The following is a 27,827-nucleotide window of genomic DNA, read 5'->3' as shown; positions in this document are numbered from 1 at the left end:
TTAGGATGCCACCACAACGGGTGCAGGCGCGGCTCCGTAACGTTCTGTCCTTTTTGCTAGGCCGCTGTCAGGATCCCACCCCTGACAGAGACCCCCCTGAATCTTCCCCGCAACCCCCTCTGCCACAGGATGTTGCCTGGACAAAACCCAGTCAGCTTCTCCCTAACTTCCTATCCAGCCCCCAGTTTTACCAGATTGTGAGGAGTGGCCTAATACATAGAACCCTTTGCTCCCCCTGGTGGCCAGAGTGTGAAGTGTAATGTGTGACTGTGATACCTGGTCAGGTGAACTCCTTAAGTGCCATCAGACGTACCATCACTCCCCTTAGTGGCGGAGCGTCAGTACTGCAACGACCAGGACTCTGGGGCGCTGCACATACAGCTTGCATCACTCATGTTCCCCATGTCTCCCACACACTGCCTGCACCCAATGCTCCCCTATTTCCTCATTACCTGTCAGCAGTGCCCTCATTTCCTTCAGCTTCAGCTGCTGCCTGGAATACACTTAACTTCCAGCAACCTCACGAGTCACATGGGCATGATGTCACCTATGGTGATTTACCAGTAGGATTTATTGTCTTCCATCTGGGCAGCTAGCTGATCATAAATCTTCTGCCCGTGCAACATTGGCGCTCAGAACTCAAACCTCAACCACTTACTCCCGCAGTAAAAAAAAAGCTTTTTTGGTACTTGGCCCAGGTAAGGTAAGAGGGGATGGATAAAAAGGCAAACATTTTTCCTCTTTCACGGTAGCGCCTCCACCTGCAACCTGTTGCCCTAGGCATCGGCCCTTCTGTGCCTTGGGATAAATATGACCCTGAACCTATGTATCCCATTATAGTAGCATTAATCTCTTACAACCTGTGACAATTCAAGAACAGGTCACTGCATGGTGTATGAAGCTGAAATCAGCTGTGTAACATGATGTCATCGCGGGCAGCCAGTGGGTAACACTTACTAAAGCAATTGAGGCCAGGGCCTGCTGAAAGCCTTGATGCTGCCATCTTAGTTCTTCTGTGCAGCTCAGCCATAGACTGCTTTTTTTATAGGAAAACCGACATTTCATTATATACTGCAATGCTGTAGTATTGTAGTATAACCCATAAAATTATCGCAGCCTCAGGGTCCCTAAAAGATAAAGGAAATAAAAATATATACAAGTTTAAATTGTCCCTCTTTTCTTCATTCAAAAATAGAGAAAGTAAAAAATAGTATCAATTAAAACAGCTCAGTGTGCAAAAACAGCTCTATGGAGGTAAAAATAGAAAAGTTACGTGTATCAGAAAATAGCAGTAGAAGCAATTTTTTTACACTGTTATTAACCACAAACTATAAATAAAAATATGACATCGCTAATAGTACTAACCTATTCGTTATTATTTTTTACCAAAGAATGGACACTGTAAAAATAAAAGTAAAAAATCAATTGCAAAATTGCATTTTTTTTAACCTTTTTGCACTGCTTGGAATTTTTTCTCTTTTTTTCATTACATTGTATAGTAAAAAGAAAATTGTTGTTCAAAACTATGATTAATCTTGCAAAGCAACCACAATCCTCACACACTTCAATCGAATGAAAAACAAAACAAAAGGTATTCGACCCAGATAATGGTAGGTAACACAAACTAATTTTTATTCTTCATAAACTGAAGTATTTTTTTGAGCTACAAAAAAAGTAAAAAAAATACCATACTTGTTTATATTGTCATCATTGTGCTGACCTGAATAAACATGTTTCCAGGTCACATTGTTACCTCTGAATTCCCACTGATTGTCACAAAGCAGCCCACTGTGAGAAGGAAGTAAACATGATCTGTGATTATAATAATACTATTTTTTATTACAAGTCTAGTTTAGAATATAAAATATGTAGCATAAATGCCCAATAAAAATGTATTTCTTAAAAACTCAAAGAAGCAAAATAGAATTAAGGGAATACACTTCACATTACTATTTGAGCTTTGAACTCTTCTCGACTCCATAAGCTCAATGACCTATTTCCTTTTAAAATATACCTCTCTAATATCTGTTATCAATAACTTCTGGCTTAGCAATTACATCTCATCTAATTAGTTATCCAGATGCATCGGCTCGTACATTTGTAAATCGATATATCCAACCCCTTTGTTTGGACCAGTGATGAGTTCCTGCTGCAAAATGTGTGCATCTGCATTCCTGAGAGGGACAAATGTAAATTCTATTAAATTAATGATTTGCATTATTACAATAGAATTGCCTTTTTACACTCTACCTTAGAGAAATACTTTATGGGGTTTTTATTATTTGTTTGTTTTTTGATTGTTTGCAACTAAACCATTACAAAGTTTGGGTAGAATAAGAATTAAAGTATTAAATAATATATTGTCATGGTTGTGGACAGGGTTCCTTCCCTGTCCTCTCAGGGTTAAGTTTGTATGGCCTCCTTTTGGTTTGGGGAGGGCTATATTTACCCACCTTCGTCCTGGGTTTCTTGTCAGTGATACATCTGTTTTGGCTGTGTGTCTGACCCCCTGGTGTGCTTGGATACTGTGCAGTCCGTTCTCGTGTATGATCAGGTCTGGGTTCTCGTTTTGTGCATTGCTTTATGATTCCTTGCTTACTGTCTGTTTCTGGCTCTGACCTTCGGCTTGGTACTGTTACTATTCTCCTGTCTGCCCCATTTGTACTGCACCGCTATCTCCGGCTCCCTGACCTTTGCTACGTCCCGACCACTCTCAGTGTCTCACTCTTTAGTACTTCATCCACCTCCTGGCTTGACTTGGCATGTGTAGACTACTCTTCGGTTTTGCCGGTCACAGCTGCTACTTGGCATTTGGCTCCGCCTCTGGCCCCTCCCCCTGTGGTCTTGTGTTTCAGGTCCTGTGCTCCTGCAGGTAAGTCAGCCCAGTGCTCCCCTCTCATCCCCCTGTCCTCCTGTATCTTGTGCACAGACTCCTGCTGTAAGTCTGCAGCAGGGTTCTTGATATATATGTTAGGGTTTATTATTGAATAAAGTTTGGGATAGATTTAACCCCCTATATATACGGTGCATGTCATATCTCCCCCTTTGATGTGGGCTCCAGCACTGAGCCCGCATCTTTTCTAGCACATGACAGCTGATATGTGCCTTTAACAGCCTTGGATGGAATCTCGATTCCACCCACAGCTGTTAACATGTTACATGCCGTTGACAATCTCTGACAATGGCATTTAACATGCATGAGCTGGAAGTGGGTCACAAACCACACCCATCTGTGCCGCTGTCACATCGCAGAGTACCGATGGGTTGGCATGAGATCCCTGTGGCTGTCATAGCAGATCTGCTATAAGCGCCACCCACTTGCCGGCATTCATAGCAGATGAGCATGTCTGTTAGGCCGGAGACACACTGGTGCGAGATACGGCCGAGTCTCGCTGGTTAAAAGCAAGCTGTGGCACCGTCACTCCGGAGCGGAGCGTGCGGCTCCATGTATTGCTATGCAGCTGCACGCTCCGCTCCGGAGTGCAGGTGCCACAGCTTGCTTTTAACCAGCGAGACTCGGCCGTATCTCGCACCAGTGTGTCTCCGGCCTTACACAGAGCAGGGCTGCAGTCCTGCTCTGTGTAGCACAAGCAATCAGAAGATTGCAGCTTCAAGTCTCCTGTGGAGACTGTTGAATCAGGTAAAATGTGAAAAAAAGTAGTTAAAAATATAAAAATTATAAAAGTTAAAATCACCCTCCTTTTTCCCCATTCAAAATTGAACAATAAAAAAATATAAAAAACAAACATATTTGGCATTGCTGTGTTTAGGATCGCCCAATCTATCAAAATATAAAAATAATTAATCAGATGGGTTTAAATGGCATAACAAGAAAAAAATTAAAAATGCCAGAATTATGGTCTTTTAGTCGCCACAACATTGAAATAAAATACTGTTGGACATTTCCTTTCCTGATCTGTCATATTTTCTTACTGTACATATTCTGCCGCAGCCACTGCACAGTCATGCCAGCTAGAGATGAGCGACCCTTTTAAGGTTCAGCTCAGCTATGTTCGCTGAACATAACCGAACATTATTGAATTCAATGGGAGGCAAAACCAAAGGCATAGACAACACCTTCAGGGGGGCCCAAAAGCTGCCAAAACAGCTCAAATGCAGGGCAGACAGCGGGAAAAGTGGCATCAATTGACCCATCATTTGCACTATACACAAATAATAAATAAAAAACTTGACGTGGGTTCGCCTGTATTTTTGATAACTAGTCAAGCAAACCTGACAGCTGCAGGCTGCAACCCTCAGCTGTCAGCTTTAGCAAAGCTCGTTATCGAGAATAGATGGGTCCCCATGCCATTTTTTTAATTATTTAAATACATAATAAAAAAAACATCATGGGGTCCCCTCCATTTTTGACAACCAGCCAAGCTAAGGCTGATAGCTTGAGGCTGGTATTCTAAGGCTGGCAAGCGGCCATGGATATTGGGCCAGCAGCCTAAAAATAGCAACCCATAGCCACCCCAGAAAAGCTGCATCTATTAGATGTGCCAATTCTGGTGCTTTGCCCAGATCTCTCCACTTTCCCTGTCATGGTGGAACGTGGAGTTCATATTTATGGGGTTTTGCATACAAAAAAACACACAGCCAGAATAAAGTCGTTTATTTGAAATAATGACACAGACTCATTTATTGAATCTAAATTAAACCATACTCACGTCATTGACCAGTCCATTGAAGCCAATGTCCCTTGCAAAGGAATTAAAGCAAGCAACAATATTCCTCACTAGGGTTGAGCGACTTTTACTTTTTCAGGATCGAGTTGGGTTTCGCGAAACCCAACTTTGTCAAAAGTCGGGTCGGGTGTAATCGGCCGATTATTGCGAAAAGTCGGGGATCCGACCGAAACACGAAACCCAATGCAAGTCAATGGAGAATCAAAGTCGGCAGTGAGTGGAGGACAGGAAAACACCAACAGAGCCCATTTTAATGCCAAAAACATCAATTCTTGTTACTTAAGCTTGTCAATCTTAATTTACCTTATAATAATAGTTAGCCATTGAAAATTTGGGGGTCATTTGGCAAAAGTTGTGGGGGGAGTAGGGCTGGCTCAAGTTTTTCGTGGGCCCAGGAAACGCGGACTACGTCACGGCAGTGGAGCAGGGAGAGGTAAGTATTTCAACTTTGCAAGTGCTGTGATCCTGAGCAAGCAGGAGGGGGAACACTCATTCGCATTGCCACTGGCACAGGGCCCCTCAAAGTACGGCGTTGTGATTGACGGCGGGGGCGCCTCCCACCGGCAGAGACACTTTTGCGTACTCTGAGGGGCCCTGTGCCAGTGACATCGCCAATGAGTATGCCTCCCCCCCACCTGTTGAAGGAACCTGCACTTTCATCTGCACCTTCCTCTTTGTCCCCGTATAAGGTGGTATAGTATGCGGAAAGGGGAACCAGACTTTCTGCAGGGTCAGATACTGGCTATGTAAAGTGCAAGGGGAATGTAGTGGTCTGGGTCAATGTACCAGCAGACTCATCTAGCAGTGGCTGGGCAATGGGCAGGATGAGGAGGAAACACAGATATAGGCCCAAAGAATAAAGTAGGCTAAATGCAGTTCAAAATTGGTAACAGGAGTAAACAGGCAGCACTGCTTTGTTCAGTGGAGAACAGCAAGGAGCGGCAGACACCGTTAGTAGGCCCAACCAAACCAGTAGGCCAAATGCAGTTTTAAAATTCCTATAGGCCGAAAGCCTGAAGATTGAAGCTCAGGATAAAAACACAGGAGAATACCAAGGAGCGGCAGACACTGTTAGTAGGCCCAACCAAACTAGTAGGCCAAATGCACTTTAATATGTGAAAAACTACGAGATTCAGAATAATCTGCGGCACTAGGTGAATTTCTCTTCACAGGTTAATTTCATTCGGCAATATATAAGCAGACTTCCACATTTCCGAGATTTCAGCAAGTGAGGGCGGTGCACCGTAAAAGGTAAATCAAGACTTCATATGTAGTAACCCAAAAAACAGATCAGGCACTCACCCAACGTTGCTGTGATTAATGTCCTTTATTCGCTGTGATCAGCGTTTAGACTTCCATGGAGAGGCGGCAGGAACAGAAACAAAAGAGGGTGCGGGGGAACAAGTGAGGACAACGGCCGTTTCGCGCAAATGCGCTTCAACGGGTCCACGTGCAAACAACACACAGGTGTGTTGTTTGCACGTGGACCCGTTGAAGCGCATTTGCGCGAAACGGCCGTTGTCCTCACTTGTTCCCCCGCACCCTCTTTTGTTTCTGTTCCTGCCGCCTCTCCATGGAAGTCTAAACGCTGATCACAGCGAATAAAGGACATTAATCACAGCAACGTTGGGTGAGTGCCTGATCTGTTTTTTGGATTACTTTAATATGTGATATCGGCTGCAAATTGAGGCTCTGCTTTGTGCAGTGAAGGACAGCTGTATTGAGTGGCGCAGACAGACACAGGTAGTAGGCCTAAATTAGAAAAGTTGGCTCAATGCAGTTCAAAATTGGTAACAGGAGTAAACAGGCAGCACTGCTTTGTTCAGTGGAGAACAGCAAGGAGCGGCAGACACCGTTAGTAGGCCCAACCAAACCAGTAGGCCAAATGCAGTTTTAAAATTCCTATAGGCCGAAAGCCTGAAGATTGAAGCTCAGGATAAAAACACAGGAGAATACCAATGAGCGGCAGACACTGTTAGTAGGCCCAACCAAACTAGTAGGCCAAATGCACTTTAATATGTGATATCGGCTGCAAATTGAGGCTCTGCTTTGTGCAGTGAAGGACAGCTGTATTGAGTGGCGCAGACAGACACAGGTAGTAGGCCTAAATTAGAAAAGTTGGCTCAATGCAGTTTAAAATTGGTTACAGGGGTACACAGGCGGCAGAGTGTTGTTAAGCGGAGGACGATTGTCAGGACTGGAGTGGCCCAGACAGACTTACTAGGCCTAAAATAAAAAAGTTGGCTCAATGCAGTTTAAAATGGGTAACAGGGGTACACAGGCAGCACTGGTTTGGTCAGCGGAGGACGATTGCTAGGAGTGGCGCAGACAGACTTACTAGGCCTAAAATAAAAAATAGGCTCAATGCAGTTCAAAATGGGTAACGGCCGGGTACACAGGCAGCATTGTTTTGGTCAGCGGAGGATGATTAGTAGGAGTGGCGCAGACAGACTTACTAGGCCTAAAATAAAAAAGTTGGCTCAATGCAGTTTAAAATGGGTAACAGGGGTACACAGGCAGCACTGGTTTGGTCAGCGGAGGACGATTGCTAGGAGTGGCGCAGACAGACTTACTAGGCCTAAAATAAAAAATAGGCTCAATGCAGTTCAAAATGGGTAACGGGTACACAGGCAGCATTGTTTTGGTCAGCGGAGGACGATTAGTAGGAGTGGCGCAGACAGACTTACTAGGCCTAAAATAAAAAAGTTGGCTCAATGCAGTTAAAAATGGGTAACAGGGGTATACAGGCAGCACTGGTTTGGTCAGCGGAGGACGATTGCTAGGTGTGGCGCAGACAGACTTACTAGGCCTAAAATAAAAAAGTTGGCTCAATGCAGTTCTAAACTGGTAACAGGAGTAAACTGGTGGCACTGCTTTGTTCGGTGGAGGACAACTGGAATAAGTGGCTGACAGTACGTTGGCCTAAATAGTAAAGCGGGCTAAATGTCTGCAAAAAAAATGTTCGTAAATAAACAGGTGGCAAAGCAACGTACAGGGGTGGGTTCCTCTGCTGAGTACCAGATAGTGGTAGTTCGCGCACAGTATTCACAGGTCAAAATGGAGGGCATGGTCCCTGTATATATTTACTATCATCTCTCAATTTGTATTGGCAGTGCCATGGAAGGATTTAACAGCACCGACTAAACAGCGGTGGAGCACTGTTTGAGCTGGGGGGGGAACACTCTCTCGTGGGTGGCGGTACTGGCCCAGGGCCCCTCATATTACGACGGTGTGTCTGACATTGGGTGTGCACCCCCACCGCCAGAGACACTTAATTGTACGATGAGGGACCCTGTGCCAGTGCCATCGGCCAAAAGTGGGCACACCCACCTGTCCAGGCAAACGGCACTCGCACGGGTGCTTGCGCCAAGTGGTGACCACGGGCCCGTGGGGGGAGTCAGCCCGTTTAGATTTAGAGAGGTGTTAAAAAAGGCCTATGGTGGACATTCAGCAGCAGCAAATGGAGGAATTGGAGCAGTCAGTAAGAGGAGTCCAAAAGCAAGATCTTTTTAAAGGAAAACTATGTGTCAGCAGGGGAAGGTGGGGCAGAAGAATGTGAAATCCATGATTCGTTCATTTTAATGAAGGTTAGATCATCAACATTTTGGGTAGCCAGACGTGTCCTTTTTTCGGTCAGTATTGAACCAGCAGCACTGAAGACTCTTTCTGATAGCACACTGGCAGCAGGGTAAGCGAGCTCCTGTAATGCATATTCTGCCAGTTCAGGCCAGGTGTCTAGTTTAGATGCCCAGTAATCAAAGGGGAATGACCTGTGAGGGAGAACATCGATAAGGGAGGAAAAGTAGTTTGTAACCAAACTGGACAAATGCTGTCTCCTGTCACTTTGAATCGATGCAGCTGTCCCTTTCGTGTCAGCGGTCATTGAAAAATCACTCCACAACCTTGTCATAAAACCCCTCTGTCCAACGCCACTTCGGATTTCTGCACCGCTAGCACCTCTGCCATGTTGCCCCCTACGGCTCGTGTGAGAACCATCACCGCCGCTGTGTGCTGGGAATGCCAGAACCAAACGGTCTACAAGAGTTGCTTGTTTGGTAGCCAATATTTGCTCTAGTTTCTCATGTGGCATGATATTTTGCAATTTCCCTTTGTAGCGTGGATCCATTAGGCAGGCCAACCAGTAATCGTCATCGGTCATCATATTGACAATGCGGGGGTCACTTTTTAGGATACGCAAGGCATACTCAGCCATGTGGGCCAATGTTCAAGGTGTCAATTCACTGCTTCTGCTGGGTTGAGGAGCACTTTCTTGCAAATCTACATCACAAGTGTCCCGCAAGAAACCTGTACCAGACCTTGCAACGGCACCAGTTTCTATTGTCCCCTGAGAAGCTCCCTCCTCCCATACATATTCAGCCCCATCATCCTCCTCCTCATCCTCTTCGTCCGCCACCTCATCCTGGACAGTTCCCTGACCAGACAATGGCTGACTGTCATCAAGGCTTCCCTCTTCCTCGGCTGCAGACGCCTGCTCCTTAATGTGCGTCAAACTTTGCATCAGCAAACGCATAAGTGGGATGCTCATGCTTATGATGGCGTCGTCTGCACTTACCAGCCGTGTGCATTCCTCAAAACACTGAAGGACTTGACAGAGGTCTTGTAGCTTCGACCACTGCACACCAGACAACTCCATGTCTGCCATCCAACTGCCTGCCCGTTTATGCGTATCCTCCCACAAATAAATGACAGCACGCCTCTGTTCACACAGCCTCTGAACCATGTGCAGTGTGGAGTTCCAACTTGTTGCAACATTTATAATTAGGCGTTGCTGTGGAAGATTTAGCGATCGCTGATGGTTCAGCATGGGGCTGGAGTGTATGGGCGACCAGCGGATGTGCGAACAAAGTTTTCGCACCTTCAGGAGCAGGGCTGGTAACTCCGGATAATTTTTCAGGAAGCACTGCACCACCAGGTTCAAAGTGTGAGCCAAGCAAGGTATGTGTTTAAGTTGTGAAAGGGCTATGGCAGCCATAAAATTCTTTCCGTTATCACTGACTACCTTGCCTGTCTCAAGATGTACACTGCCCAGGCATGACTCACTTTCTTGCTGCAAGAACTCGGCCAGTACTTCCGCGGTGTGTCTGTTGTCGCCCAAACACTTCATTTCCAACACAGCCTGCTGACGCTTACCACTAGCTGTTCCATAATGAGACACCTCGTGTGCAACACTGGCAGCTGCGGATGGAGTTGCCAGGCAACTGCGCTCTGTGGACGAGCTGTCGCTTCTGGAGGAGGAGGAGGAGGAGGGGTGTCGAACGCCTACTGCCAACTGTTTCCTAGACCGTGGGCTAGGCAGAACTGTCCCACTATGGCTGTCCCCTGTGGACCCTGCATCCACCACATTAACCCAGTGCGCCGTGATGGACACATAACGTCCCTGGCCATGCCTATTGGTCTATGCATCTGTGGTGAGGTGCACCTTTCCACTGACAGACTGCCTCAGTGCATGGACAATGCGGTCTTTGACATGCTGGTGGAGGGCTGGGATGGCTTTTCTCGCAAAGAAGTGGCGACTGGGTAGGTCATAGCGTGGTACTGCGTAGGCCATCAGGTCTTTGAAAGCTTTGCTTTTGACCAACCGGTAGGGCATCATCTCTAATGAGATTAATATGGCAATGTGGGCGTTCAAACCCTGTGTACGCGGATGAGAGGATGAGTACTTTCTTTTCCTCACGAGAGTCTCTTCTAGGGTGAGCTGGACAGGAGACCTGCAGATGGTGGAACTAGCGGTGGTGGTGGTGGTGGTGGACATGGCGGATTGAGAGACAGTTGGTGATGTTGGCCTACATACAGTGCTTCCTACCAATAACCTTCTGATTCCCTGCCTGCTTTGGCCTTGCGACGATCCCTCCACATTTGCTGCTGGTGGTGTCCGAACCGGTGGGCTTACAGTGAGGGAAGCAATGTAGTGTTGCTGACTACCTTCATTCTGACCAGGTGCACCAACGGTACAGGACGTTTGGTAATTAGTCCAGGCTTGCAAGTGCATGCTGGTTAAATGTCTACGCATGCACGTTGTATTTAAATTTTGAAGAATCTTCCCTCTGCTAAAGGTCTTTGAGCATTTCTTACAGATCACTTTAGACTGATCATTGGGATCTTGGTCAAAAAAATGCCACACTGCACTCTTCCTACTATGGAATTCCTTTTCAGGCATTGCACACTGTGCAACTTTCAGCGGTTGGCCACGCTGTCCTAAAACTGTTTTTGTCACACGTTTTGGGCCTGATACGGGCCTGGCTGATGACAGCTGTTGCGATGTAGATTGGTGTTGCTTCGGATAACCCTCCTCCGCTTGTGAGCTAGTGCCAGCGGCACCCTCTTCCCCCAATGGCTGCCAATCTGGGTCAAGAACTGGGTCATCTATCACCTCCCCCTCCACAATGTCATGTGCACCTTCCTCAGTGTCACCGTGTAAGCCGGTGCAATAGCATTCGGGACAGGGCACCATAGTGTCATCAGGGTCAGATTCTGGCTCAGGAAACTGCGAGGTCAACGTAGTGATCTGAGTCAATGGAACAGCATCATAATCTAGCTGTGGCTGTGCATCAGTGCACTCCATGTCCGATTCTTCTTGTAATGGGCAGTGTACAATTTCCCTTTCTAACCCTGGCACGGTATGGGTAAAGAGCTCCATGGAGTAACCTGTAGTGTCGCCTGATGCATCCTTCACTTTTGGTTTGGGAGAAGGACACAAGGAAACGTCTTTTTCCGGCCCGGAAGCATCCACTGACGACTGGCTGCTCTTAGATTTTGAACTTTGGGAATAGGAGGCGAAAGAGCTAGAGGCTGAGTCAGCAAGGAAAGCCAAAACTTTTTCCTGCTGCTCCGGCTTTAAAAGCTGTTTTCCTACTCCCAGGTAAGGGAGCCTTCGAGGCCTTGTGTAGCCAGATGATGACGCAGGCTCAACACCTCCAGCCTTAGGTGCTGCTGTGCTTTTGCCACTACCACCAGATGCAGCACCACCACCACCATCAGTACTAGCTGGCAACCCCCGCCCACGGCCTCTTCCACCAGACTTCCTCATTTTTTGGGGGGAGACACTGAACCACAACTCTGTCCCAGTGGTATAACACAACACTATGAACGTGGCAGAAAGTGGCTGCCTGATATACGACACACTAGCAGTACAGCAGAATATAAACTGTGTGAGAATTACTATCTCACTTTTGGGGGGAGACACTGAACCACAACTCTGGCCCAGTGGTATAACACAACACTATGAACCTGGCAGAACGTGGCTGCCTGATATACGACACACTAGCAGTACAGCAGAATATAAACTGTGTGAGAAATACTATCTCACTTTTGGGGGGAGACACTGAACCACAACTCTGTCCCAGTGGTATAACACAACACTATGAACGTGGCAGAAAGTGGCTGCCAGATATACGACACACTAGCAGTACTGCAGAATATAAACTGTGTGAGAAATACTATCTCACTTTTGGGGGGAGACACTGAACCACAGCTCTGGCCCAGTGATATAACACAACACTATGAACGTGGCAGAAAGTGGCTGCCTGATATACGACGCACTAGCAGTACAGCAGAATATAAACTGTGTGAGAATTACTATCTCACTTTTGGGGGGAGAAACTGAACCACAACTCTGGCCCAGTGGTATAACACAAGACTATGAATCTGGCAGAAAGTGGCTATAATTATTATAAAAAAAAAAAAAAAAAAAATTACTGCAATAACACGCTCCCTAGTCCCTACAATGATCTCAGGACAAGTATGGCAGCAATAAAAAGGACTTCAGAACAAAAAAGTGTGGACAAATAAACAAGACAGGTAACTGTGCAGAAAGGAGCAACAGGATTTTTGCTTTGAAAAAAGCAGTTGGTTTGCACAGCACCGTGCACACAGCTATGCAGCTGCTGCACTAAAATACGACCTCCACTGTCCCTGCACAAAAAGGTGGTGTGGGACAGTGAAAATCGCTCCAGCACAAGCGGTTTGGGGGTTTATATTTCCTCCCTAACTCTGTCCCTGCTTCTGACTAACTGCAGCAAACTCTCCCTATGCTCAGATCGGCAGAAGTAAGATGGCGGTCGGCGTGCACGCCCCTTTATAGCCCCTGTGACACCGCAGACAGAAAGCCAATCACTGCCATGCCCTTGTCTAAGATGGTGGGGACAGAGACCTATGTCATCACGCTGCCCACACTCTGCGTCCTCCTTCATTGGATGAAAAACGGCGGTAACAGCGTCATACGAAACGCGACTTTGGCGCTCTGATCGTGTACCGCATGGCCGATCCCACACTAGGATCGGTTCGGGCTTCATGAACCCCGACTTTGCCTAAAAGTCGGCGATTTCTGAAAATGACCGATCCGTTTCGCTCAACCCTATTCCTCACCTGTCCACAGAGAAGATGAGAATCCATTTGCCCCATGACAGGTCCACCTCTGCTACATCTAGATGGCACATCACATGGTTTTTTGATGTGACCATACAGCCTGACATCCAACAGAGACACTGAGCAGCATTTGCTACCACTGCCTAGTGTCTCGAGGTGAGCTCCTATAACCTGTCTGACATCACCACGAACATGAGAAAGTTTTTAAGCTCGCGGTGTTGTCAGAAAGGTCGTGGGAGTTCACAGCCAATGAACTCACTTCACCTAACTGATGTCAGTGCGAGCGCTGTTAGAAACCAATGAACTCACTTCACCTAAAACTTTACTTGTGGCGCTTGCTCTCAGTTAGGTGCAGTAAGTTCGTTGGCTGTGAAGTCCCCTGCAAATGAATTAAAATAATAAACAACCATATTCCTCCCTTGTCCAAAGTGAAGAGATAATCCATAATGTCCCATGACGATCCTGATGACTTTGAGAGCAGTCACTTACGTGACTGCGCTACCCAGTAGATGGCAACACATTGACAGGAGTGTGTAATCACTCCTGCAGTGTGTAACACTGATCTCTGGTGAGAAAGTTCACCAGAGTTCATCAGCTGATAAGCCCCCGTGATCTCACTTATGGCACCTCTGCTGCTTGAAAACTTTCTCACGCTGCAGTGCCATAAGTGAGGTTACTGCGGCTCATCAGCTGATGATCTCCGATGAACTTTCTCACTTACGGCAGCTCAGTGCTACACACTGCAGGACAGATTACACACTCCTGTCAGGGTGTCGCCGGCTGCTGGGTAGAGCAGTCACATCAGCTGATGTGACTGCTCTTCAAGTGATCGGAATCGAACAGTATGGATTATGGTTGATAGGTGAAGGATATGGTGGTTTATTTTATTTTCTCATTTTCAGGTGACATGGGCATCAAGGATTAGGCGTTATGGTGAATACATCTTTTTTTTATTTTATTTACAGAAGATAGGGGCTTCAGGGATTAGGTGTAAGGTGAGAATATACTGTGTTTTTTATTTGTATTTCAATATTTCTTTCTCTATTTTAACTTTTTTTTCCTTACTTTAAGCACAGGCGTCAGCTGATGACTAAGCCTATCAGCCGCCGCCTGCTCCCGATGTTATCAACAACAGCAGGCGTAGGCTGATGGGAGCAGTAGTCTCATCAGCTGATGCCTGTGACCTGTGGTAAGCTTTTTACCGTGGGTCTCAGTCACAGCTGCAGGCTCACCCTGATAACTGACAGTGTGACCCCGCAGTGCTCTGACCAACAGTAATGATTTTAGCGGCAGTAACATTACCAATGATCAGAGCCGCCATGTGTACACAGCTTAGTGGAAACTTGATTACTGAACTTTAGCAGAATTTTGCCAATTTTGAGAAAAATGCTCGGGAATCAAAACAAGCGCACGAATGTGGAACGTTCATGTTGACTTTGAGATTGTGAATGTTTTCCTAACAAGTTCACTCATCTCTAATGCCAGCCACACGTCTCCTGGCTGTCCACCGAGTTTTAAAGTACTATACTCTACTGCTGTTGCCAGGGTGCTATTGCTGTCCCTGCACTGTGAGACATCTCCTTGATAAACTTTTTTTTTCTTTTCAGAAAAATCACTTCCACAACTTCTTTTACTATTATTCTATTTTTTTTGTGAAAATTAGAATTTTATGGGCATCGACTTGTGTGACATTCCCCTTTAAGCCACTGCACAAGGTTAGGTCCCATCATAGGAATAGGCACAAAAGCCCAGTGTATAGCATTCCATAGTTCATCTACATGATGCATATGTAATGAACAGTGACAATGGACCACCACAACAAAGCAAGGTGCTGGTGACACAAGTTTTGGCAGATCAGCTTGTAAAACCAAGCTATGCTCCTTCGCAGGATTTGTCCTCTACCCAGGATAGGGAATGAAAAGGCTGTAATGTTATTTTTCCTCACTAGGTCAGGGAAGGCAAGTGGTCCAGGAATTGAACTTTATATTAGCCATGGTCTGGTTAGCATTGTGGCCACTGAAAGCAGCTTTCGAAGTTAAAACGACAGACAGTGATGTTCCAAATAAATCGGCGCCAACAAGTCACCCCAGTGCAATCACTTCTAAAATGCATCGCCATGACCCAACCCAAACAGGCTTGGCCTGTACCTCAGACCGAGGTAGGTGATTTCTGACAGTAGGTCCCTATGCTGGGTATATTCAGAGATAGAATGGACTTTTAGATCACTAAAAATTGAAAGTTTCTAACTTTTTCTTATTTAATAAGTATAAAAAGTCTGCCTGTGCAGCATGTTGAGATTGACACTCACTTTGACATTGCTAAGGTGTTTGCATTAACTCCTTCATGACCTTGGAGTTTTCCATTTTTCCGTTTCCGTTTTTTGCTCCCCTTCTTCCCAGTACCATAACTTTTTTATTTTTTGGTCAATATGGCTTGTTTTTTGTGGGACGAGTTGTACGTTTGAACTACACTATTAGTTTTACCATATCATGTACTGGAAAAAAGGAAAAAAATGCAAAGTGTGGTGCAATTGCAAAAAATCTGCAATTCCACAATGGTTTTTTTATTATTTTTTTTTACCATGTTCACAAAAATGCTAAAACTGTGATTATGATTCTCTAGGTCATTACGAGTTCACAGATACCAAACATGTCTTGGTTCTGTTTTATTTAAGTGGTGAAAAAACTCAGTTTGAAAAAAAAAAATAATAATGTGCCATTTTTTGAGACCCCGTAGCGTCTCCATTTTTCTGAATCTGGAGCTGGGTGACGGCTTTTTTTTTGCACACTGAGCACGTTTTTATTAATACCATTTTAGTGTAGATGGAATCTTTTGATTGCCTGTTATTGCATTTTATTGCAATGTTATGGCGACTGAAAAACTACAACCACAGAGGTCTCCTGCAGACCAGGAACCCGCAGTCATGTGACATGGGCACCAATGGGCGAGCTTTGTTACGCACTTCCAGCGAGAGCATTTTAAATGCCGCTGTCAGAAATTGTCATTGGCATTTAACATGTTAACAGCCACGGGTCGATCACACGGGTGAAATCAGCAGACATGTGCTGTAAAATATGCGGGTTCAGCGCTGGAGCCCGCATGGAGTGCAGGGATACGACCTATGATGTACCTATATGTCATAGGTCGTGAATGGGTTAAAGAGCCTGAGAGAGTCAAAGGAGAGCCTACTATGTCAAACACTTCTTTTCAGGGCATTTGGAGGCTTTGCAGTACACTGTGTTGCACATTTAATAGGCAAGTGAGTATTTTGACCATATCATCATTTTTATGCAGGTTTTTACATCTCCAAGTTGAATAGTTTGATTGCTTATTGTATAAGGCTGATCGGGTGATGTGTATTTGTGTAATGAGGGAGGGTGTGGCCTAAAGATATCAATACTCTTTATCAAGGTGTGCAGAATTATTAGGCAGTTTTTTCTCAGACAAAATGGACCAAACAAGATTTAATGGACTCCAAAATTTCAAAAACTGTTACAGTTTTACCAAGAGATGTAGCACTCTTAAAATTGCTAAGATATTGGGGCGGGATCACAAACCCATCAAAAGTTTTTTTTTGCTAATAGTCAACAGGGTCTCAAAAAACCTGTTGAGAAAAAAAGATGCACATCAACTGCCATACATTTGAGAAAAATCAAACATGAAGCAACCAGGAAGCCATTATCTTCAAGTGCTGTCATATTCCAGAACTGCAACCTCCCTGGAGTGCCCAGAAGTACAAGGTGTTCGGTGCTCAGAGACATGACGGAGGTAAGGAGGCTGAAACCTGATACCATTGTACATTCCAGAGCCTCTCACCTAGCCAAATCAGTTCTCATACTTTGCACTGCCAGAGACGGTATGTCACTCTCTCCGCAAGGAGAAACATTACCCCCTTAGACCACTGAACGACACACTGAACTAGAAACATCAGGACTGGACAAGAAATATTTGAACACAGGTTTTTCAAAAGGTTTTATGGACTGATGAGATGAGCATGAGCATTGATCAAATCAGATGTATGGGTCCATGCCTGGATCAGTAACAGGCATAGACTTCCACTCCAACTCACATGCCAGCAATGTGGATGTGGAGTACTGTTATAGGATAGTATTTGTAAAGATGAGCTAGTTGGATCTTTTCAGTTTGAAAAAGGACTCAAAACCAACTCCCAAACCTACTACCAGTTTTTTATGGCTCTTTTTTTCAAGCAGTGATACAGGAACACATCTCAAGAAAATTATACTTTTTATGCAGGACAATGCTTCACAAATGCATCAAACTCTCAACACCTTGACTGCCAGTAAAGACCTTAAAGGTGAAAAAATAATTTAATGGCCCCCTTCCTTAATAATCAAAAATCCAAGTTGTCTACTAATTGTGAACATATTTTTTGTCAATTTGCGGTGAATTATTAGACTCAAATACAGGAAAGATATATATCTTGGTACCGTGTTAGCCAGTAGATAGAAAGATGTTTAGAATTGAGAGTCCTCAGTGGTTGATACCGTTTAATGGCTAACTGAAAAGATGGTAACAAATTGCAAGCTTTCGAGACTACACAGGTCTCTTCATCAGGCATAGACTAATACAAATTCTGAAGAATCACATATTTATGCACAACATAGCACAGAAAGAAAAAAAAACATGGATAAGACAGGTGGCATGAAGCAGAATTACCATGAGTAATAAACAGTTATGTCCATAAATGTTGGGCCAGTTCTTAGATAAGGAATGCTTTATTGTCTTACTTACTTACTTATTGTCTTATTATATTACCTGTGTTAAAAGGTAACTTCAAAACTCAGAGAGACAGAAGAGTCTGGGAATATAAACTGATGACGACCTTTGACTGTCTTAGTGGTGGAATGAATGTGTCACATGGATTTATGTCTTTTTACATCAACTAAGGAACTTGCCCCTCAGACTATGCGGGGTCATCACAACAGAGACCCCAATCAGGGGACAATAAAACATTCCTTATCTAAGAACTGGCCCAACATTTATGGACATAACTGTTTATCACTCATGGTAATTCTGCTTCATGCCACCTGTCTTATCCATGTTGTTGTTTTTTTGTTTTTTTTTCTGTGCTATGTTGTGCATAAATATGTGATTCTTCAGAATTTGTATTAGTCTATGCCTGATGAAGAGACCTGTGTAATCTCGAAAGCTTGCAATTTGTTACCATCTTTTCAGTTAGCCATTAAAAGGTATCAACCACTGAGGACTCTCAATTCTAAACATCTTTTTAGACTCAAATATAATTTAGTGAAAAATTTGATGAACCTGGGGAAATTGAATTTCAAAATATTGCTCATTTCTAGTTACAGAAGCTCAAATGACCATACATAACCTAAAGTCAATTGGCGTTCGCACTAGTTTACACTCAACAAAGCCAAGTCAGATTTCATTGTAGTCAACATAAATTTACGGACGTTTACTTAACTTAATTGTCTTGTCATTGTATTTGCCAGTCAGTCTTTCAGAAATTCTGCAGAAAACACAACATCTCCTGTAGTGATGAGCGAGCACTAAAATGCTCAGGTGCTCATTACTTGAGTTGAGCAAATTGTAATGCTTGTGTGCTCGACCCAAGTAACGAGTATAATGGAAGTCAATGGGAAACTTGAGCATTTTTCCGACGGCTCCCCAGAGGTCTGGAGGGGGTCTAAAAATTGCTGAAATCATTGGAAACAGAGCTGAAATAGCATGGGAACAGCATGTGAAAAACGCCTGAAAGCAATCCCAGGTCGCTACTGGGATCAATGTTGTCTGAGTGTTATGCCACTTTTATGGACTGACAATAAAACATACAAAACCGAAGTGCTAAGAAACATTCTTTCCAGGAATTGTATATAGGGCAAAATAAATAAGAGAAGAAAATGCTCCACCACACCTTGAGCTATGTTCATACGTAGTGTTTTTGTTGCATTTTTAGCATGTTTGCATTGCTTTCAATGGTGAAAAAAAACATTCACCAGGAAACGTAATTTTAACATTTACTACCTTACCTGGCCATGTGGTGTGTGAGACATGATCAGACACATCCTGTTTAATTTATGAAGGATGGACTCTGAAAGTCACAATTCTTTTTAGGCAACCCTCACTATTTGTAGAGGGTCATCAGGCGGCCCTTACTATTGTTAGTGGGCAAGCAGTCGGCCCTCACTATTGTTAGAGGGCCAGCAGCCAGCCCTCACAATCTATAGAGGGCCAGCAGATGTCTTGGAAACAGATGAGACCAAGATATAGCTTTTTGGTAAAGCACATCATTCTGCTGGTTACTGTAAAAGGAATGAGGCCTACAAATAAAAAAACACAGAAGTTACAGTCAAATATGGTGGAGGTTCAAACATATTTTGGGGTTGTCTTGCATCATTTCTCTCTGTGTGCCTTGACTGTGTGCAATGGATTCATGAAACGTGAAGATTCCCAAAGAATTTAGGGTCAGAATGTAGTGTCCAGTGTCAGAAAGTTGGGTTTGAATCCTAGGTCATGGACAGCAGGACAATTACCCCAAACATACTTCCAAGAACATCCCAGAAATTAATGGAAACAAAGCACTGGAGAGTTCAGAAGTGGTAATTCTAGCTCCAGTAACTTAAAGTCTTCCACTACTACCTCTCACATACAGATGCTACAGTGAAACTGTAAATGGACACATTAAATCAGTTAAGTTTGCTTGCTTTGATGAATTTTTCAGTACAGATCACTGTAACAACACACATCGGTCAATGAGTGTATGGAAAAAAGCAGCAGCAAGGATAATTTATAAGGCAATAATCCCTGACTAGATCTCTGTAATACGCCATCCCTAATGTGGCAGCTCCCTGTAGACGAATTGCAGATAAGTGCAGAATATGGAAATGGCCCTGAAAAGATTATTTCTTGTACGTGGTGGCAACAAATTATGGCGGAACGCAAACAACAGTCCATCTTGTCCTCCTCATTCTCATCCTCTTCCTCGTCCTCAGGCCATCCATGCTGAACAGACTGGATGAAGCTGGGGTGGATAGTACTGTCTGTAGTGCAGGCAACCAGCTCCTGTTCCTCCTCCTTCTCATTATGACCCCCAACCCGCATTGAAAAAATTGGATGAGGCTGGGCTGTGTAGCATCACCCTGTATAGTTCTTTCTCCATCTGAACTTGCTCTGCCTGCAAAGCCTCTTCTTTAATTGTGAGCAAAGAGTGTTTCAAAAGAGAAGCGGGATGATGACACTGATTATGGCATCATCGCCGCTCACCATTTTGGTCGAGTCCTCAAAGTTTTGGAGAACCATACAGATGTCAGATATCCATGTCCACTTATCAGCCCTTATGTGCGGAGGCTGACCAGAATACTGATGGGCATGTTGCAGTTGGTCTTCAACTACTGTCTTCTGCTGTTCACAAAGCCTTGCCAACATATAAAGTTAAGTTCCAATACATGGTTACATCGCACGCCAGTCGGTGAGCTGGAAGTTGCAAACACTGCAGCAGCACTGCCAGGGTGGTAGCAGCTGTAGCTGTCATGCGGAAATGTGCACACATGCAGCGTACTTTCACAAGTAGCTCAGGCAGATCTTGGTAAGTTTTGAGAAAATACTGAACCACTAAGTTGACCACATGAGCCAGGGATGATACGTGTGCAAGGTTGTGTGAGATGGGGCCAGGGAGGTAGTCATGGCCGGGAGCAATCCCTGGATCTCACCCTGGCCCCCTCTCTCTATATAGTAATGTCTCTTCCTCTGCATACCTGGATACTGCATCTCTGCATCATCAGGGTCCCTCCTGGGTAGTATTGGGCTCCTTACAAGCGGTTTCACAATAACAGAGACACAGTCCGGTTTAATTTCAACATCAACAGCTTTACTCAGCACATTCAGGGCATTTCCAGTATCATCAATAGGCTTCACAACAGGTGACAGTCTCACTGTCCCTTTCCATCGTTCCCTTTCACTTAGCTCGCTTCTGGGACAGACCGTACCTTTCGGTCCCTCAGCGTCCTCTCTGTCCAGATTCCTGGCCTCATGTGGGGATGTCCTCAGCCACTTCACCCCGGATCTAAGGACCGCTGCCCACACAAAAATCTGCCACATGATGATCGACCTGCCCGTACTGCCTAGCCTTCTCCTTAGCAAGTACAGTCCCAGTAATACTGCATCTGCTAGCTCTGCTGCTGTTGTTTCCTCTGATGAGAACCGGACACGGGATACAATAGGCTGGGTCTCACTCTCCTTGAATGTTGCGTGGCACAGTGTCGCCCTGGGCTAGCCAGCCAACGTGAGCTACATGGGCTCCCGGCCCCAACTACTTGCTAACAGGAAGTATCCTACAACTTATCCCACCGTGCCCCTACTATGTTTAACTATTTACTACAATTCCCCAATTTAGTGGCCCATCTGAGGAAATGCTCCCCTCTTACATTGTGCTCCATCTAGTGGCCAACCCAGGGTAATACACTTTCCCTAACTATAACATACATTGCATAATTTTTCAAGCAGCAGATTGATAATATCAGAGACAGTTTTGGTCGACAACCTCTGCCCGCCCTCCTTCTCAAAAACCAACTTCTCCACCATTACAGAAGATCGACTCTCCACTCTACTCTCAAGATCACATCTCACCACCTGTGCACTTGACCCGATCCCATCCCACTTCATCCCAAACCTCATCACAGTCTTCATTCCAACCATAACCCATCTCTTCAACCTATCACTAACAACTGGTGTTTTCTCCTCAAGCTATAAACATGCCTCAATCACACCTATCCTCAGAAAGCCCTCTCTTGACTCATCCTTTGTATCTTGCTATCGCCCCATATCACTTCTTCCATATGCCTCAAAACTACTGGAACAACACGTCCATCCTGAACTGTCCTCCTACCTCTCTTCCTGCTCCCTCTTTGACAGCTTTCAATCTGGCTTCCAGCCACATCACTCCACTGAAACTGCCCTAACTAAAGTCACCAATGACCTATTAACTGCCAAAGCCAAGCGCACTACTCTGTCCTCCTCCTCCTAGACCTGTCCTCAGCTTTTGACACAGTAGACCATTCCCTACTATTACAGACCCTCTCATCTCTTGGCATCACTGACTTGTCTCTATCTTGGATTTCGTCATACCTAACAGACTGGACATTCAGCATCTCCCAGTCGCACACCACCTCCTCACCTCGCACCCTATCTGTCGGAGTCCTGCAAGGTTCAGTCCTACAGCCTCTGCTCTTCTTCATCTATACATTTGGCCTTGGACAGCTCATAGAGTCCCATGGATTTCAGTATCATCTCTATGCCGACAACACACAGATCTACATCTCTGGACCAGATATCACCACCATACGAACCAGAATCCAACAATGTCTGTCTGTCATTTCATCCTTCTTCTCCACTAGATTTCGAAAACTTAATATGGACAAAATAGAATCCGTCATCTTTCCCCCATCTCACTTGACTCCCCCAGCAGACCTATCCATTAAAGCAAATGGCTCCCCACTCTCCCCAGTCCCACAAGCTTACTGCTTCGGGGTAGTCCTTGACATTGATCTCTCCTTCAAACCACATATCAAAGCCCTTTCCACTTCCTGCCGACTCCATCTCAAAAATATTTTCCGGATCAGTACATTCCTGAACCAAGAATCTGCAAAAACCCTAGTCCATGCCCTCATTATCTCCCACCTTGACTACTGCAACCTCCTGCTCTGTGGCTTCCCCTCTAACACTCTCACACTCCTCCAATCTATTCTAAACTCTGGTGCCAAACTAATCCACCTGTCCCCCCTGTCAATCCCTGCACTGGCTCACCGTTACCCAACGACTCCAGTTCAAAACCCTAACAAGGACATACAAAGCCATCCACAACATGTCTCCTCCATACATTTGTAACCTCGTATCCCGGCACTTACCTGCACACAACCTCCGATCCTCACAAAATCTTCTTCTATATGCCCCTCTTAACTCCTCTTCCCACAATCGCATACAAAGTTTCTCCCGCACATCCCCCATACTCTGGAACTCTCTACCCCAACACATCAGACTCTCGCCTACCATGGAAATCTTCAAAAAGATTCTGAAGACCTACCTCTTCCGACAAGCCTACAACTTGCAGTAACCACCGATAGACCAAACCGCTGCATGACCAGCTCTACCCTCGCCTACTGTATACTCACCCATCCCTTGTACATTGTGAGCCCTCGCGGGCAGGGTCCTCTCTCCTTATGTACCAGTCATGACATGTATTGAATAAGATTATTGTACTTGCTTTTTATTATGTATACCCCTCTTCACATGTAAAGCGCTATGGAATAAATGGCGCTATAATAATAAATAATAATAATAATGATTCATATTATATACAATAACAGCAACATTAAATGTATACATCAAGTATACTTAAAGGGTTTGGGGAAAAAGTGTTACCTATGTTACAACCCCTTACAGTTGCCAAGCTTCAGAGCCGCCATCAGGTTACGGCCATTGCCACACACGACCATGCCTGGTTGTAGGTTCAGGAGTGACAGCCACAGATCAGTCTGGTCTGTTAGACCTTTCAACGACTCTGCGGTGGTGTGCGGTTTGTCACCTAAGCAGATTATCTTCAGCAGAGCCTGTTGCGGTTTGGCCAAGGCAGTACTGCAGTGCTTCCAGCTTGCGAATGATTTTCAAGTTTCTGATATGGAAAGTAAGGAGGAGGTGCAGGAACTGCTTTAGAAGGTGAGGGAAACCCTGATTTAACTTGTGCCCACAATCTTCGGTGTAACACGTGTTTAGTCCCTGGGTCCGACTGGATCTCGGGTTTCACAATGCTCACTCAGTATGCTGTCAGGTAAATGTAGTGCCCCTGGTCACAAGCACTTGTCCATGTGTCTGTGGTTAAGGGACCCTGAGGAAGGAATCAGTTGATTCCGAAATGCGTCGGATTTTGGTCTTAGGTGCATTCCGTAATCCAGTCACGTGAGGTATCACGTGACCGTGATGTCACGCAAGGTCCTGCAGCCTCTCTGCACCTTGCTTGCAAATACTAGCAGATTACGCGGTCTTCTGCTCAGACGCTAGAATTGTTGAAGCGCAACACATGAAGTAAAGGGTGCCTGTCACCGGCCGGGATAGGAAAACCCCCTCCTTAGAAAACTTAAGAACAGATATTTGTCGACTTGCTGTGAGACTTTTTTGGACATCAAGATACATTGCTATTTATCGACCACAAGGACCTTTGGATATAAGTAGGGTTGAGCGAAACGGATCGGTCAATTTCATAAGTAGCCGACTTTCGGCAAAGTCGGGCTTCGTGAAACCCGAGCCGATCCCAGCGTGGGATCGGCCATGCGGTCGGCGATCTCGGCACCAAACTCGCGTTTCGTATGACGCTTTAACCACCATTTTTTCAGCCAATGAAGGAGTGTGGGCAGCGTGATGACATAGGTCTTGTCTTGCTTTCTGCGGCGTCACAGGGGGTGGGGGTATAAACGCCATCTTACCATTTTGGATGTAGCGATTTACACAGTCCGAGGAATGTACTGATTTACACTCTGTCTGAGGAGAGAGAGAGAGAGAGAGAGAGAGAGAGAGAGAAAAAATCCCCATTGACTTGCATTGGGTTTCGTGTTTCGGTCGGCCCCCCGACTTTTCACAATAATCGGCCGATTTCACATGATCCAACTTTCGAGAAAGTCGGGTTTCACGAAACCCGATTCGATCCTAAAAAAGCAAAAGTCGCTCAACCCTAGATATAAGAGCCGATAGATGCACGCTGCCTTCATCCAGATAAAGGTAATTGGCAATTTAACAGCCAAATATAGTATTCACTTTTTGCAACGACTTTATTAATAGCACCTTAGAAATCATTGGGTCCTTTGGCACAAATATACACTTTATGGCTTTTCTGTCATGTGCCTGAGCATGCTGATGGTGGTCAGTCTGGTAGTTGTAATGCCCCTGCTGGCATGGCAGATGTTTCAAATGGCCTTTTTTAGGTTAACTGGACTGCATTTAAAAAAGCAAAAGATTTGGGAACACCCAACTCTTGGCTTGGCAACTTCAGCAGTGTTGGAATATTTAACATTTGGAGATAGTATATGTACTTTAAATAGTCATATCAAAATGACATTTTGGCATAAAATTATCACGACATGCACCAAAATGAACAGCTTAAATTTTATATAAGATGCAAGAACATAAAGATTAAATTGTGTTACTAGTAAGGTAATTGTAATAATCTACTATATAATTGTCTAAGGGTCACTTCCGTCTGTCTGTCTTTCTTGTCTGTCTGTCTGTCATGGATATTCATTGGTCGCGGCCTCTATCTGTCATGGAAATCCAAGTCGCTGATTGGTCGCGGCAAAACACCCATGACTAGGGTTGAGCGAAACGGGTCGATCATTTTCAAAAGTCGCCGACTTTTGGCTAAGTCGGCGTCTCATGAAACCCGATCCGACCCCTGTGCTTGTCGGCCATGCGGTACGCGACTTTCGCGCCAAAGTCGCGTTTCAATGACGCGAAAAGCGCCATTTCTCAGCCAATGAAGGTGAACGCAGAGTGTGGGCAGCGTGATGACATAGATCCTGGTCCCCACCATCTTAGAGAAGGGCATTGCAGTGATTGGCTTGCTGTCTGCGGCGTCACAGGGGCTATAAAGGGGCGTTCCCGCCGACCGCCATCTTACTGCTGCTGATCTGAGCTTAGGGACAGGTTGCTGCCGCTTCATCAGAAGCAGGGAGAGCGTTAGGCAGGGTCCACTAACCACCAAACCGCTTGTGCTGCAGCGATTTCCACTGTCCAACACCACCTTCGGTGTGCAGGGACTGTGGAAGCTATTTTTTTTTTTTTTTCCCCCTCAGCGCTGTAGCTCATTGGGCTGCCCTAGAAGGCTCCGTGATAGCTGTATTGCTGTGTGTACGCCACTGTGGAAACCAACTGCTTTTTTCAAAGCACATATCCTCTTGTTCCTTCCTTTCTGCACAGCTATCTTTTTTGTTTGTCCACACTTTTTATTTAATTTGTGCATCAGTCCACTCCTATTGCTGCCTGCCATACCTGGCTTAGATTACTGCAGGGAGATAGTAATTGTAGGACAGTCCCTGTTTTTTTTTTGTTTTTTTTGTGGGAGATTAAGATTGGCATTTCTGCTACAGTGCCATCCCTGTGTGTGCCATCTCTCACTGAGTGGGCCATAGAAAGCCTATTTATTTTTTCCGTGATTTGTGTTCTAAATTCTACCTCAACACAAAAACACTACATCAATCAGTGGGAGAAAAATATTGGCCTCAGTCAGGGCTTGTGTGCCACTGCTGTGTGTGCTATCTCTCATTCAGTGGGCTATAGAAAGCCTATTTATTTTTTATTTTTTTTTAATATTATTTGGTTTCTAAAGTCTCCCTGAAAAAAAAAAAAAAACCTAAAAAAACAGTGGGAGAGTAATATTGCCCTTTCAGCTTGTGTGCCAGTCTTGACTCCTGGGTGTGCCACCTCTCTCCCTCTCATTCAGTGGGCCATAGAAAGCCTATTTATTTTTTTTTTTAAATATTATTGGGTTTCTAAAGTCTCCCTTAAAAAACAAAAAATACATAAAAAAACAGTGGGAGAGTAATATTGCCCTTTCAGCTTGTGTGCCAGTCTTGACTCCTGGGTGTGCCACCTCTCTCTCATTCAGTGGGCCATAGAAAGCATTTTTTTTTTTTTCCTTGATTTGTGTTCTAAAATCTACCTCAACACAAAAACACTACATCAATCAGTGGGAGAAAAATATTGGCCTCAGTCAGGGCTTGTGTGCCACTGCTGTGTGTGCTATCTCTCATTCAGTGGGCTATAGAAAGCCTATTTATTTTTTATTTTTTTTTAATATTATTTGGTTTCTAAAGTCTCCCTGAAAAAAAAAAAAAAAACCTAAAAAAACAGTGGGAGAGTAATATTGCCCTTTCAGCTTGTGTGCCAGTCTTGACTCCTGGGTGTGCCACCTCTCTCCCTCTCATTCAGTGGGCCATAGAAAGCCTATTTATTTTTTTTTTTAAATATTATTGGGTTTCTAAAGTCTCCCTTAAAAAACAAAAAATACATAAAAAAACAGTGGGAGAGTAATATTGCCCTTTCAGCTTGTGTGCCAGTCTTGACTCCTGGGTGTGCCACCTCTCTCTCATTCAGTGGGCCATAGAAAGCATTTTTTTTTTTTTCCTTGATTTGTGTTCTAAAATCTACCTCAACACAAAAACACTACATCAATCAGTGGGAGAAAAATATTGGCCTCAGTCAGGGCTTGTGTGCCACTGCTGTGTGTGCTATCTCTCATTCAGTGGGCTATAGAAAGCCTATTTATTTATTTATTTTTTTTCTTATTATTTGGTTTCTAAAGTCTCCCTGAAAAAAAAAAAAAATACATAAAAAAACAGTGGGAGAGTAATATTGCCCTTTCAGCTTGTGTGCCAGTCTTGACTCCTGGGTGTGCCACCTCTCTCCCTCTCATTCAGTGGGCCATAGAAAGGCTATTTTTTTTTTTGTTTTTTTAATATTATTTGGTTTCTAAAGTCTCCCTGAAAAAAAAAAAAAAAAACATAAAAAAACAGTGGGAGAGTAATATTGCCCTTTCAGCTTGTGTGCCAGTCTTGACTCCTGGGTGTGCCACCTCTCTCTCATTCAGTGGGCCATAGAAAGCCTATTTATTTTTTTTAAAAAATATTATTGGGTTTCTAAAGTCTCCCTTAAAAAACAAAAAATACATAAAAAAACAGTGGGAGAGTAATATTGCCCTTTCAGCTTGTGTGCCAGTCTTGACTCCTGGGT

The sequence above is a fragment of the Ranitomeya variabilis genome, chromosome 8 (assembly GCF_051348905.1).
Source record: "Ranitomeya variabilis isolate aRanVar5 chromosome 8, aRanVar5.hap1, whole genome shotgun sequence".
Taxonomy (NCBI): Eukaryota; Metazoa; Chordata; class Amphibia; order Anura; family Dendrobatidae; genus Ranitomeya; species Ranitomeya variabilis.
The sequence above is the reverse complement of the archived record's forward strand: the minus strand, read 5'-3'. Positions refer to the sequence as shown.